The following is an 8305-nucleotide window of genomic DNA, read 5'->3' as shown; positions in this document are numbered from 1 at the left end:
CTACTCAGCCTGCTCTGCCTGCACAGGCTCATGCTGCCACCTACTGTCCAGCCAGCCAACCTTCCTTTAGTCTGTCTTCCCAACCACCAGCCAGCCATCAGTATCATGGAAATTCTCATCTGAGACCTGGAGAGTGAAAAAATCCAAAAGAGTCAAGTCCAACAAGCAAGCACCTTAGAGCCTCCTGTAGCATCCAGTGCTGCAGTTGTAACTAATCTCTCCTTCAAAGTCTACTACAGAGACATGCCTGAAGAATGTTGAAATTGTTTCAAATGTACATGTGTCCTCTGAGGGGAATCCACTTTTTTTTCTGTTTTTTTAAAGTTGTTCCAAAAATGCTGAGGGATACCACACTGTGTGTGTGTGTGTGTGTGTGTGTGTATGTTCTGAAGGGCATTTTTTTCTGTTTTTTGTTTGTTTGTTTTGTTTTGTTTTTTTGAAGACAGGGTTTCTCTGTGTAGTCTTGGCTGTCCTGGAACTCACTCTGTAGGCCAGGCTGGCCTCGACCTCAGAAATCAGCCTGCCTCTGTCTCCCGAATGCTGGGATTAAAGGCATGCATGACCACTGCCCCGCTTTTTTCTTTCTCTTTTTTTTTTTTCAGAATATATCTCTAACAGGCTGGTTTCACTCCATGTAAGCCAATCTCCCTGGCAGATGTCTCACAACTTTGTCACCTCCAACATCTTGGAGTCCATAGAGTGACCTAGGCTTCACTTTATCTCTCAGGGTCTTCATGCAGGGACTCAGGATTAGGGTTGGCCCTGAGGTCTTTTGGGGTTCATGCTTGTGATTTTCCCAAGAAAGGATCTTATGTTCTTTCTTGCTTGAGAAAGGGTACATACACAGCATAAAACATATGGTTTTGTAAAAGATGTCAGGAGAGGGCCATATTCTCAGTCTGGAAAGGTTATCACTTAATTAACCGCTTTGTTTTTGCTGTCTCTTCTACCAGTTCTATCTACTCTTCCTGGGTCTAATCTCTGCTGTGGTTGAGTAGTTTGTCTTGTGGGTTGGTGAAGATATCTGGAAATTTTAATTTATGTATAGTTTTATCTATGCAATTCCTGTCTGAAGACTTATCTATTGTGATGGTTTGAATAGGAATGGCCCACATAGGTTCATGTGTTTGAATGCTTGTCCCATAGGGAGCTGTACTATGAGGAGGTGTGGCCTTGTTGGAGTATGTGTGGCCATGTTGGAGGAAGTGGTGTGTCACTGTGGAGTTGGGCCTTGAGGTTTTAATAGATGTTCAAGCTACGCCCAGTGTGGACACAGTCTCCTGGTGCTGCTTATAGATCAAGATGTAGAACTCTCGCTGGGCCGTGGTGGTGGCTCACACCTTTAATCCCAGCACTTGGGAGGCAGAAGCAGGCAGCTTTCTGAGTTTGAGGCCAGCCTGGTCTACAGAGTGAGTTCCAGGACAGCCAGGGCTACACAGAGAAACCCTGTCCTTAATTCTCTATAGCACCTTACTCAAATGGGAGGAAGTGAAGGAGGAAAAGATTGCAGTATTTACTATTTTAATTTTCATTATTTGGTCTTATTATTTGGTGTCTTTGTTTTCCTATGGTGTTTGGTTTAGGACTTAGTGGTGCTTTCTGATTCTTTTATTAGTAGTGAGGGGCTGAATGCACAAAGCCCCTTGGCTTTTGTGGTTGTGAACCCTCTGGGTCCTCTGGGTCTTTTGTCTGGGCTATAGCCTGCAGCATGTGTATTGATCACCTGGGTACAGCCCAGTGCAGCATCCTTCCAAGATAGAGCCAAGTATAGCAGGGGGAACCACTGGCTCTATCACCTTGGTGGGACAGAATCAAGGTGAGACTTGAACATGACCTCCAGCAGTCGCTGGAGTCCAGGGATCCAGTGATGGCATGGGGAGAGTGATAGTGAGTGAGTGAGAAAGTGGGACAGAAAAAGAGGGGCCTGATCCAGGGCCTGTTTAACTGAGAGCTGGCCAACCCAACCCAAGGGCCACATTTGCCTTAAGCACCTGCAGTCCTGCAGGACTGTAAGACTGTTTCCTTTGATGTGTTTCTCTCCAAGGAAGCCTATTGGCAAGCTCGCATGTGGGCGGGGGTGGGGTGTGTGTGTGTGTGTGTGTTTCCTCTTATCAGGTCAGTGTGGCATAGGTTAAAGACTTAGGTTTTGAAGCTAAAGAGATCCAGCTCAGTCTTGGCTTCATGTATTTGAATGATCTCTTTAACCACTGAACCCCAGTTACTCCATTTGCAAAGTGGCAAGACTAATACTTCCTCGAGCATTCTATGAAGTTTAAAAACTAGCACGGTCATCGGACACATAGTAGGTAAGATCACAGAGGACCAGCTGGACCTTGGCCCAAACCCCTCCACTCTCAGGCCTCCTTTCCCATTCTGTGCATCAGATCTGAGCTGGCAGACACTGGCAGGAAGACTTGCTGTCCAGGATGCATCCATGCCTGAATGGTAAATCACTGGCTGCATCCCTGCCTGCACTGTGATTATAGGGTACTGAGAGAGCTGCACCCCCTGATAAAAGTGAGGCACCAAAAGGAACCAGAGCTTTTCTTCTCTGAGCCATTCTATTGTGTCTCTCTCATCTCCCCCACTCCCCTCCTCTATCTCAATAAATAAATAAATGAATAAATAAATAAATAAATAAAAGTAATGGAAGAGATGAAGGGCTCTCAGCACCAGATCACAACATGGGCTCCATGTGTTGGCAGCTTTCCAGTGCCTGCACAGAATTCCCTCCTTTTGCTTTCCTCAGTTCAACCTAATTAAGAAAAATTGGAGTGCATCCCAAGAAACAGAGTTTCCTGCATCCCTGCCACCCATCAGAGCCCTCCCTCAGTGCAGTCTGTGAACACTCTCCCTGTCTGATGCTTCCCTCAGAAGAGAACCACCGAAGTGACCAGCCCATTGTCCACTGCTATGGTCAGAGTCTCTTTCCCCAAGCATCTCTCGGGTCATGTCATACTGCCACCCTGGAACCTTCAGAGGGTCCCTGTTACTTGATTTCAGGCTCCTCAATGTAGCACAAGGCTCTTCAGAATTTCACCTTGGCCTGTCTTTGCCTCATAGACATATGTTTCCAAGTAGCAGCCAAGTCTCTGTTTCTTGCATGGGTCTGTAAATTACCTGTCTTTGTGCCTTTAGTCACATGGCCCATTAGCTTGTCAAGCCTTTATCCTAGTGGGATTAGAACCATTCTGCAGGGATTAGTTGAAGTGCCAACTCTTCCAAAAACTGCATCTTGTCAGGGAACATGCTCCTGCCTCACCTGGCACACAACAGATTCAGAATTAATGTTGAATTTGCTCACAGACCCTCCTGTGTCACTGTTAGGGCCTGCGGAACTTAAAGTAACAGTATGAGCTGTCTGCCTTGCATGTGGGGAGCCTACCTGAGGCATGGTGGAACAGCTGCTTGGCCCTAACCACTGGAGTAGACATCACTTGGGGGGTGGTTCTTCTTGGTTCAGAGTAGGTAATGGGGTATCAAAGTGGCTGGAGGCATGTAACTGGTGTCAGGGGGTTCAGAGGGCTTGTCTTCTCTGAACCTTTTGAGGAACACATCAATCCTCACCTCAGCTCTCCCACTGAAGCTCAGTGGAGGCTTTCAGGCTTGGCATCCTGTTTGGCCTCCTCCCTGGTACTTTCTGCTGGTCCAGGTTAGCCATATAGGGCCTCATTGCAGCCTAAATGAAGAAAGCAAGTGAAGTGCAGAGTTAGGACAAGGGACACCTATCCTACATCCCAGTGGAAGAGCCAGGGCATCTGGGGTCTCTGCTGAGCAGGGAATAACCTTCAGCCTAGCTATCCCCTCTAAGAAAATCAAGATGGTAGCTAAGGGAAACCACTTCCAGGCCTGCCTGCCTTCACTTACTGATGCAGAAAAATGTGCAGACCCCCTGCCGCTGCCCTCCCCACCCCCCACATACATGTAGAGTTCTGTTCTTGGCTGTGGAAATGTGGCAGGGAACCAGACAGATACACCTTTGCCCTTCTGAAGGTGGTTTCTAGTCGGTTGACATCATAAACAGTTTCTGTAGTAAAAAGACATGTTCCCTTGTGTTTGGGGAATAAGTGGGTTGGAGGAAGCAGAAGGTGGTGAGAGTGTGGTGGGGACATCCCAGAGAAGAGACATCTGAATGACAGTTAAGAGTCAGGCGAATTCGCGGTATGGAGATCTGAGGAAAGAATACTCAGGTAGACTGAACACCTAGGCTGAATTCAGGCTCTGAGGTAAGAGAACAGAATGGGTCCTGGCCAGAGTGAGGAGGGTGGAAAGGGAGGGAGGAAGAGATGGATGGATTTTTGTAAGAACTTCATCTTTTACTCTGTGGGCCGTGGGAACCTGTAGGGTTTATTTGTTGTTTTGTTTTTTGTTTGTTTGTGGTTTTTTTTTTTTTTTTTTTGTTTTTCAAGACAGGGTTTCTCTGTGTAGCCCTGGCTGTCTGGAACTCACTCTGTAGACCAGGCTGGCCTCAAACCCAGAAATCCACCTGCCTCTGCCTCCCAAGTGCTGCGATAAAAGGTGTGTGCTATCCATTATTGATCATTATTGGTTATCAATCAGTATTGATTATTATTATTATTATTATTTTTTTTTTTTTTTTTTTTTTTTTTTTTTTTTTGTTTTTTCGAGACAGGGTTTCTCTGTATAGCCCTGGCTGTCCTGGAACTCACTCTGTAGACCAGGCTGGCCTCGAACACAGAAATCCGCCTGCCTCTGCCTCCCGAGTGCTGGGATTAAAGGCGTGCGCCACCACCGACCAGCTTATCAATCAGTATTGATAATTATTGATTACTGTTTATTCATTATAGATCGGCATTGATTATTATTATTATTATTATTTTCTAACTACAGCCAACTAGCATCAATGGTTTCAGTCATCCCTTCTATTCTTTCCTCTAAAAGCAGAGTCACAAGGACAAAGCTGCTGAGTTCCTCTGCCTGCTGGGGCCCAAACATCGCCCCTTCTATTACATCATCACCAGCTTTCTAGTTTTCAACACCTTCACTGCCTTAGCTCTGCTGTCCTTGAACTTGCTCTGTAGATGAATCTTGAACTCAGATTTACATGGCTATGTCTCCTGAATGTTGAGTAATACGTGTATAACACTCTGCCCATATCTAAACTTTTCATTACCTAAACTTGTTCTGTACCAGGATGACTTGAATCAGACATCTGCTTGATGTTCATCTCCTGGGATTTAAGTTGTATACCACCATGCCTGGACCTAAGTATATCCTATATTTTTTTAGATTTTAAATTGAAATCCCTGTATAGTAATCACGATCGGTCAATTCTCAATTTGACATGTACTTTTATCCTCTTATGTACACATAAAAACAATAACCAGTTAATAATAATGCCTAACATTATACAGTTCTCATCCATATAACGTTACATCCGTATGTTTAGGTGGATGGAATCTTGCCATAATATCACCATTTCTTTAATTCCATTGTGTGTCTTTGATCATAGGATTTAGCTTCATTCAACTTCCTGGTGAGATTTTCTCTTTGAAGCTAACATTTCATATTTTTCCTTTCTAACATTACTAAGCATGATCAAAACAACCACCATGAGAGTAAGCACAGGCCAAAAGCTATGCTTGGCTTTCCTGAGACTTCCTTTGTCAATCCAGTTATCAAAATAAACCTGTTTACCTTCAGATGAGAGCAAAACAGAGCAGCATTCTTCAGCAAAACATTATAAAAATTCTATGCAAAGTTCAAACCACCCTTAGGTCATATGTGTTCTATTGGATGGCCCATGAAGTTCCACTTAATGCATGTACAAATCCAAAGTCTAAAAATCCACATTGCATCCAACAAAAGCATGGTCAGGCCTACCAATTAGAATACTTAAGTCTGGGGTACCAACTTCTGTCTTAGAATTTCCATTGCTAAGAAGAGACACTGTGACCAAGGCAACTGTTTTAAAGGCAAATAGTTAATTCAGTCTGTCTTACACTTTCAAATGTTTAGTCCAATGTCAGCATGCAGGCAGCCATGATGCTGGAGAAGGAGCTGAGAGTTCTGCATCTTCATGAGAAGGCATCCAAGAAGACACTGTCTTCCAGCCAAGTGGTAGGAGGGTCTGTTTTGTACTGGCCTGAGCTCCAGAGACCACAACCATAGTAATTCACTTCCTTCAAAAAGGTATCATCTACTCCCACAAGGCACATCTCTTAATATTGCCACTTTTTAGGGTCAAGAATATTTAAATCACCACGGTTTACTTCAACTATGAATTCTTTCATGCATTTAAATATTAGGACGTGCAGAGGCTTTAACATGTTAATTACTTTCAGATGGTTTCTATCTCATATGTGTTCATTTCTGTATTCAGAAACCACTGTGGCATGTAAACGATTTCCCAACTTTAGAACAATCAAAAGGTTTCTGCTCAGTTTGTTTTCTTTTATGTCTTTGGAGACTACAGAGATATGCACAGGCTTTACCACATTCATTACATCTGTAAGGTTTTCTCTAAAGCGTGTGTTCCTGTGAGTCTGTGGAGAATACAGTGACATGCAAAGGCTTTATCACATTGACTACATTCATAAATTTCACTCTGCACATTTTCTTTTGTGTATTCAGAGATGACTGTGTCCTGGAAAGGCTTTACCTCATTCATGACATTCAGTTTCTCTCCAGTATATGTTCTTTTATGTAATGGGTGATGACTGTGCAGTGCAAGGGCTTAGCACCTTGATGACACTGAGTCACTCTCTTGAATGTGTTCTATTGTGTAGTCACAGATAAAAGAGTATTGTCAGTTTTTCCCCAGTGATTACATTAATGAGGATTCTCTCCAGTGTAATTTCTTTGTGTATGTGTAAAAAACTATGACATGCAAAGGCTTTACCACATTGTTAATATTCCATTAGGTTTTTAATCATAAAAACTTAACTATTCATAGGCCCGCTCCCACCCCACTTCTAACGTAAATTTTTAGAAATTTTAAACTTCAGTATCATCATAACTTTCGTTTTCCTGACCTAAAGTTCGATATCGATGGCGTAACACTAAAAGCTGAACAGCACTTACCCTTTCTCTAACAAAAGTTCACCAGCCCAGATGAAGAAAAACCAATGTAAGAAAGACCCCTACAGATATCAGGGCCCCCAGTGTCACGGCCCCCGTCAGTATTGTCTTTACTGACATCCAGTTTCCTTCCTGTAGACACCATGTCTTTTTCAGGGCCCTGTTCGTGTACAGGGCTGTGAACTCCGTCCAGCCGCCATTGTTGTGGATCCAGTCAGCCAGGTGTATTTCTAGATAGGCCACCATCCAATCCTGTATCTGCCTCACCAATGGCTCTAAGTTTTTGTCGATACTCTCAGCACACAGGGCCGCCCCAAAGACAAAGAATGCCACAAGACGGCCCCAACTGGGGCCTCCTTGGAATAGTTCCTCAGAAACCTGGATGAAGCATTGTTGGGCTGAGCCTGGGGTCACGTGTAGTTGAGCAACCAGCTCAGAGAGGGTGCACCGGAAGCGGGTCTCAAATGCATCTCCAGCCGCCCGCATGGCTTGGTGTAGCGGGTCGGCTGTTGGGCCTTCTCCTGGGCCAGCTCCTCGGACATAACCCTTCTGCCTTAGCTTGTAGCCTACAAAGTCGGCCACTAGAGCCCGTGTATCTGGGGTTGAGTCTGGGGTCGTCATCAGGTGCGTTCAGCTGGGTTCCAAGTTTCCAGCTGAGTGATGTCAGACTGCGTTTCCTGCTTGGAACTGGTGCTCAGGCCTCTGGTCTCATATGTTGAGCCACCTAGAACGCTTTCATGTGGGCAAACATGGATTTGGAAAGAACAATATTAGGATTGAGTGCCCTGAAGAAAAAAGAAAATAGAAAAAAAAGAAAGAAAAACAAGGGAAAAAAAGAAAGAAAAAAGAAAAAAAGAAAGAGAAAATAAATAGAACAAAAGAAAAAAGAAAGAAAAATAGAAAAAAAATGAAAAAAAAGGAAAAAAGAAAAAGGGGAAAAAGAATAAAAAAAGAAAAAAGAGAAAAAAGGAATAAAAAAAAGAAAAAAAAAAAAAGAAAAGAAGAAAAGGATTGAGGGCCCCCCCCCCCCCCCCCGTCTCAGTGAGCAGTGGCAGCTCCCACACAGGATTTAACCAGTCCCTGGGGTGTTCTGAACCTGGAATGAGGCAAAGGGAAGGAGTACTGTCTAATCACTCCCACCAGACTCCAAGGCCAAGTCAGTCCAGGTCTCTGTTAGAGTTCTATTCATTTTCTCTACCTGTCCTAAAATCTGGGGCCTAAATGCACAATTTCTAATTCATCCCCAGCTGGGAGGCCAGTTCCT

At 44.2% G+C, this 8305-nt stretch overlaps 1 pseudogene; it reads right to left on the bottom strand.

The window, feature by feature from the left end:
* Positions 1–7062: 7062 nt before the first annotated feature.
* On the bottom strand, positions 7063–7764 carry LOC143437273 (bcl-2-like protein 2 pseudogene; annotated as a pseudogene).
* Positions 7765–8305: the final 541 nt, after the last annotated feature.

This window comes from Arvicanthis niloticus, chromosome Y, assembly GCF_011762505.2.
Source record: "Arvicanthis niloticus isolate mArvNil1 chromosome Y, mArvNil1.pat.X, whole genome shotgun sequence".
In the NCBI taxonomy this organism is placed as follows: domain Eukaryota; kingdom Metazoa; phylum Chordata; class Mammalia; order Rodentia; family Muridae; genus Arvicanthis; species Arvicanthis niloticus.
The sequence above is the reverse complement of the archived record's forward strand: the minus strand, read 5'-3'. Positions and strand labels throughout refer to the sequence as shown.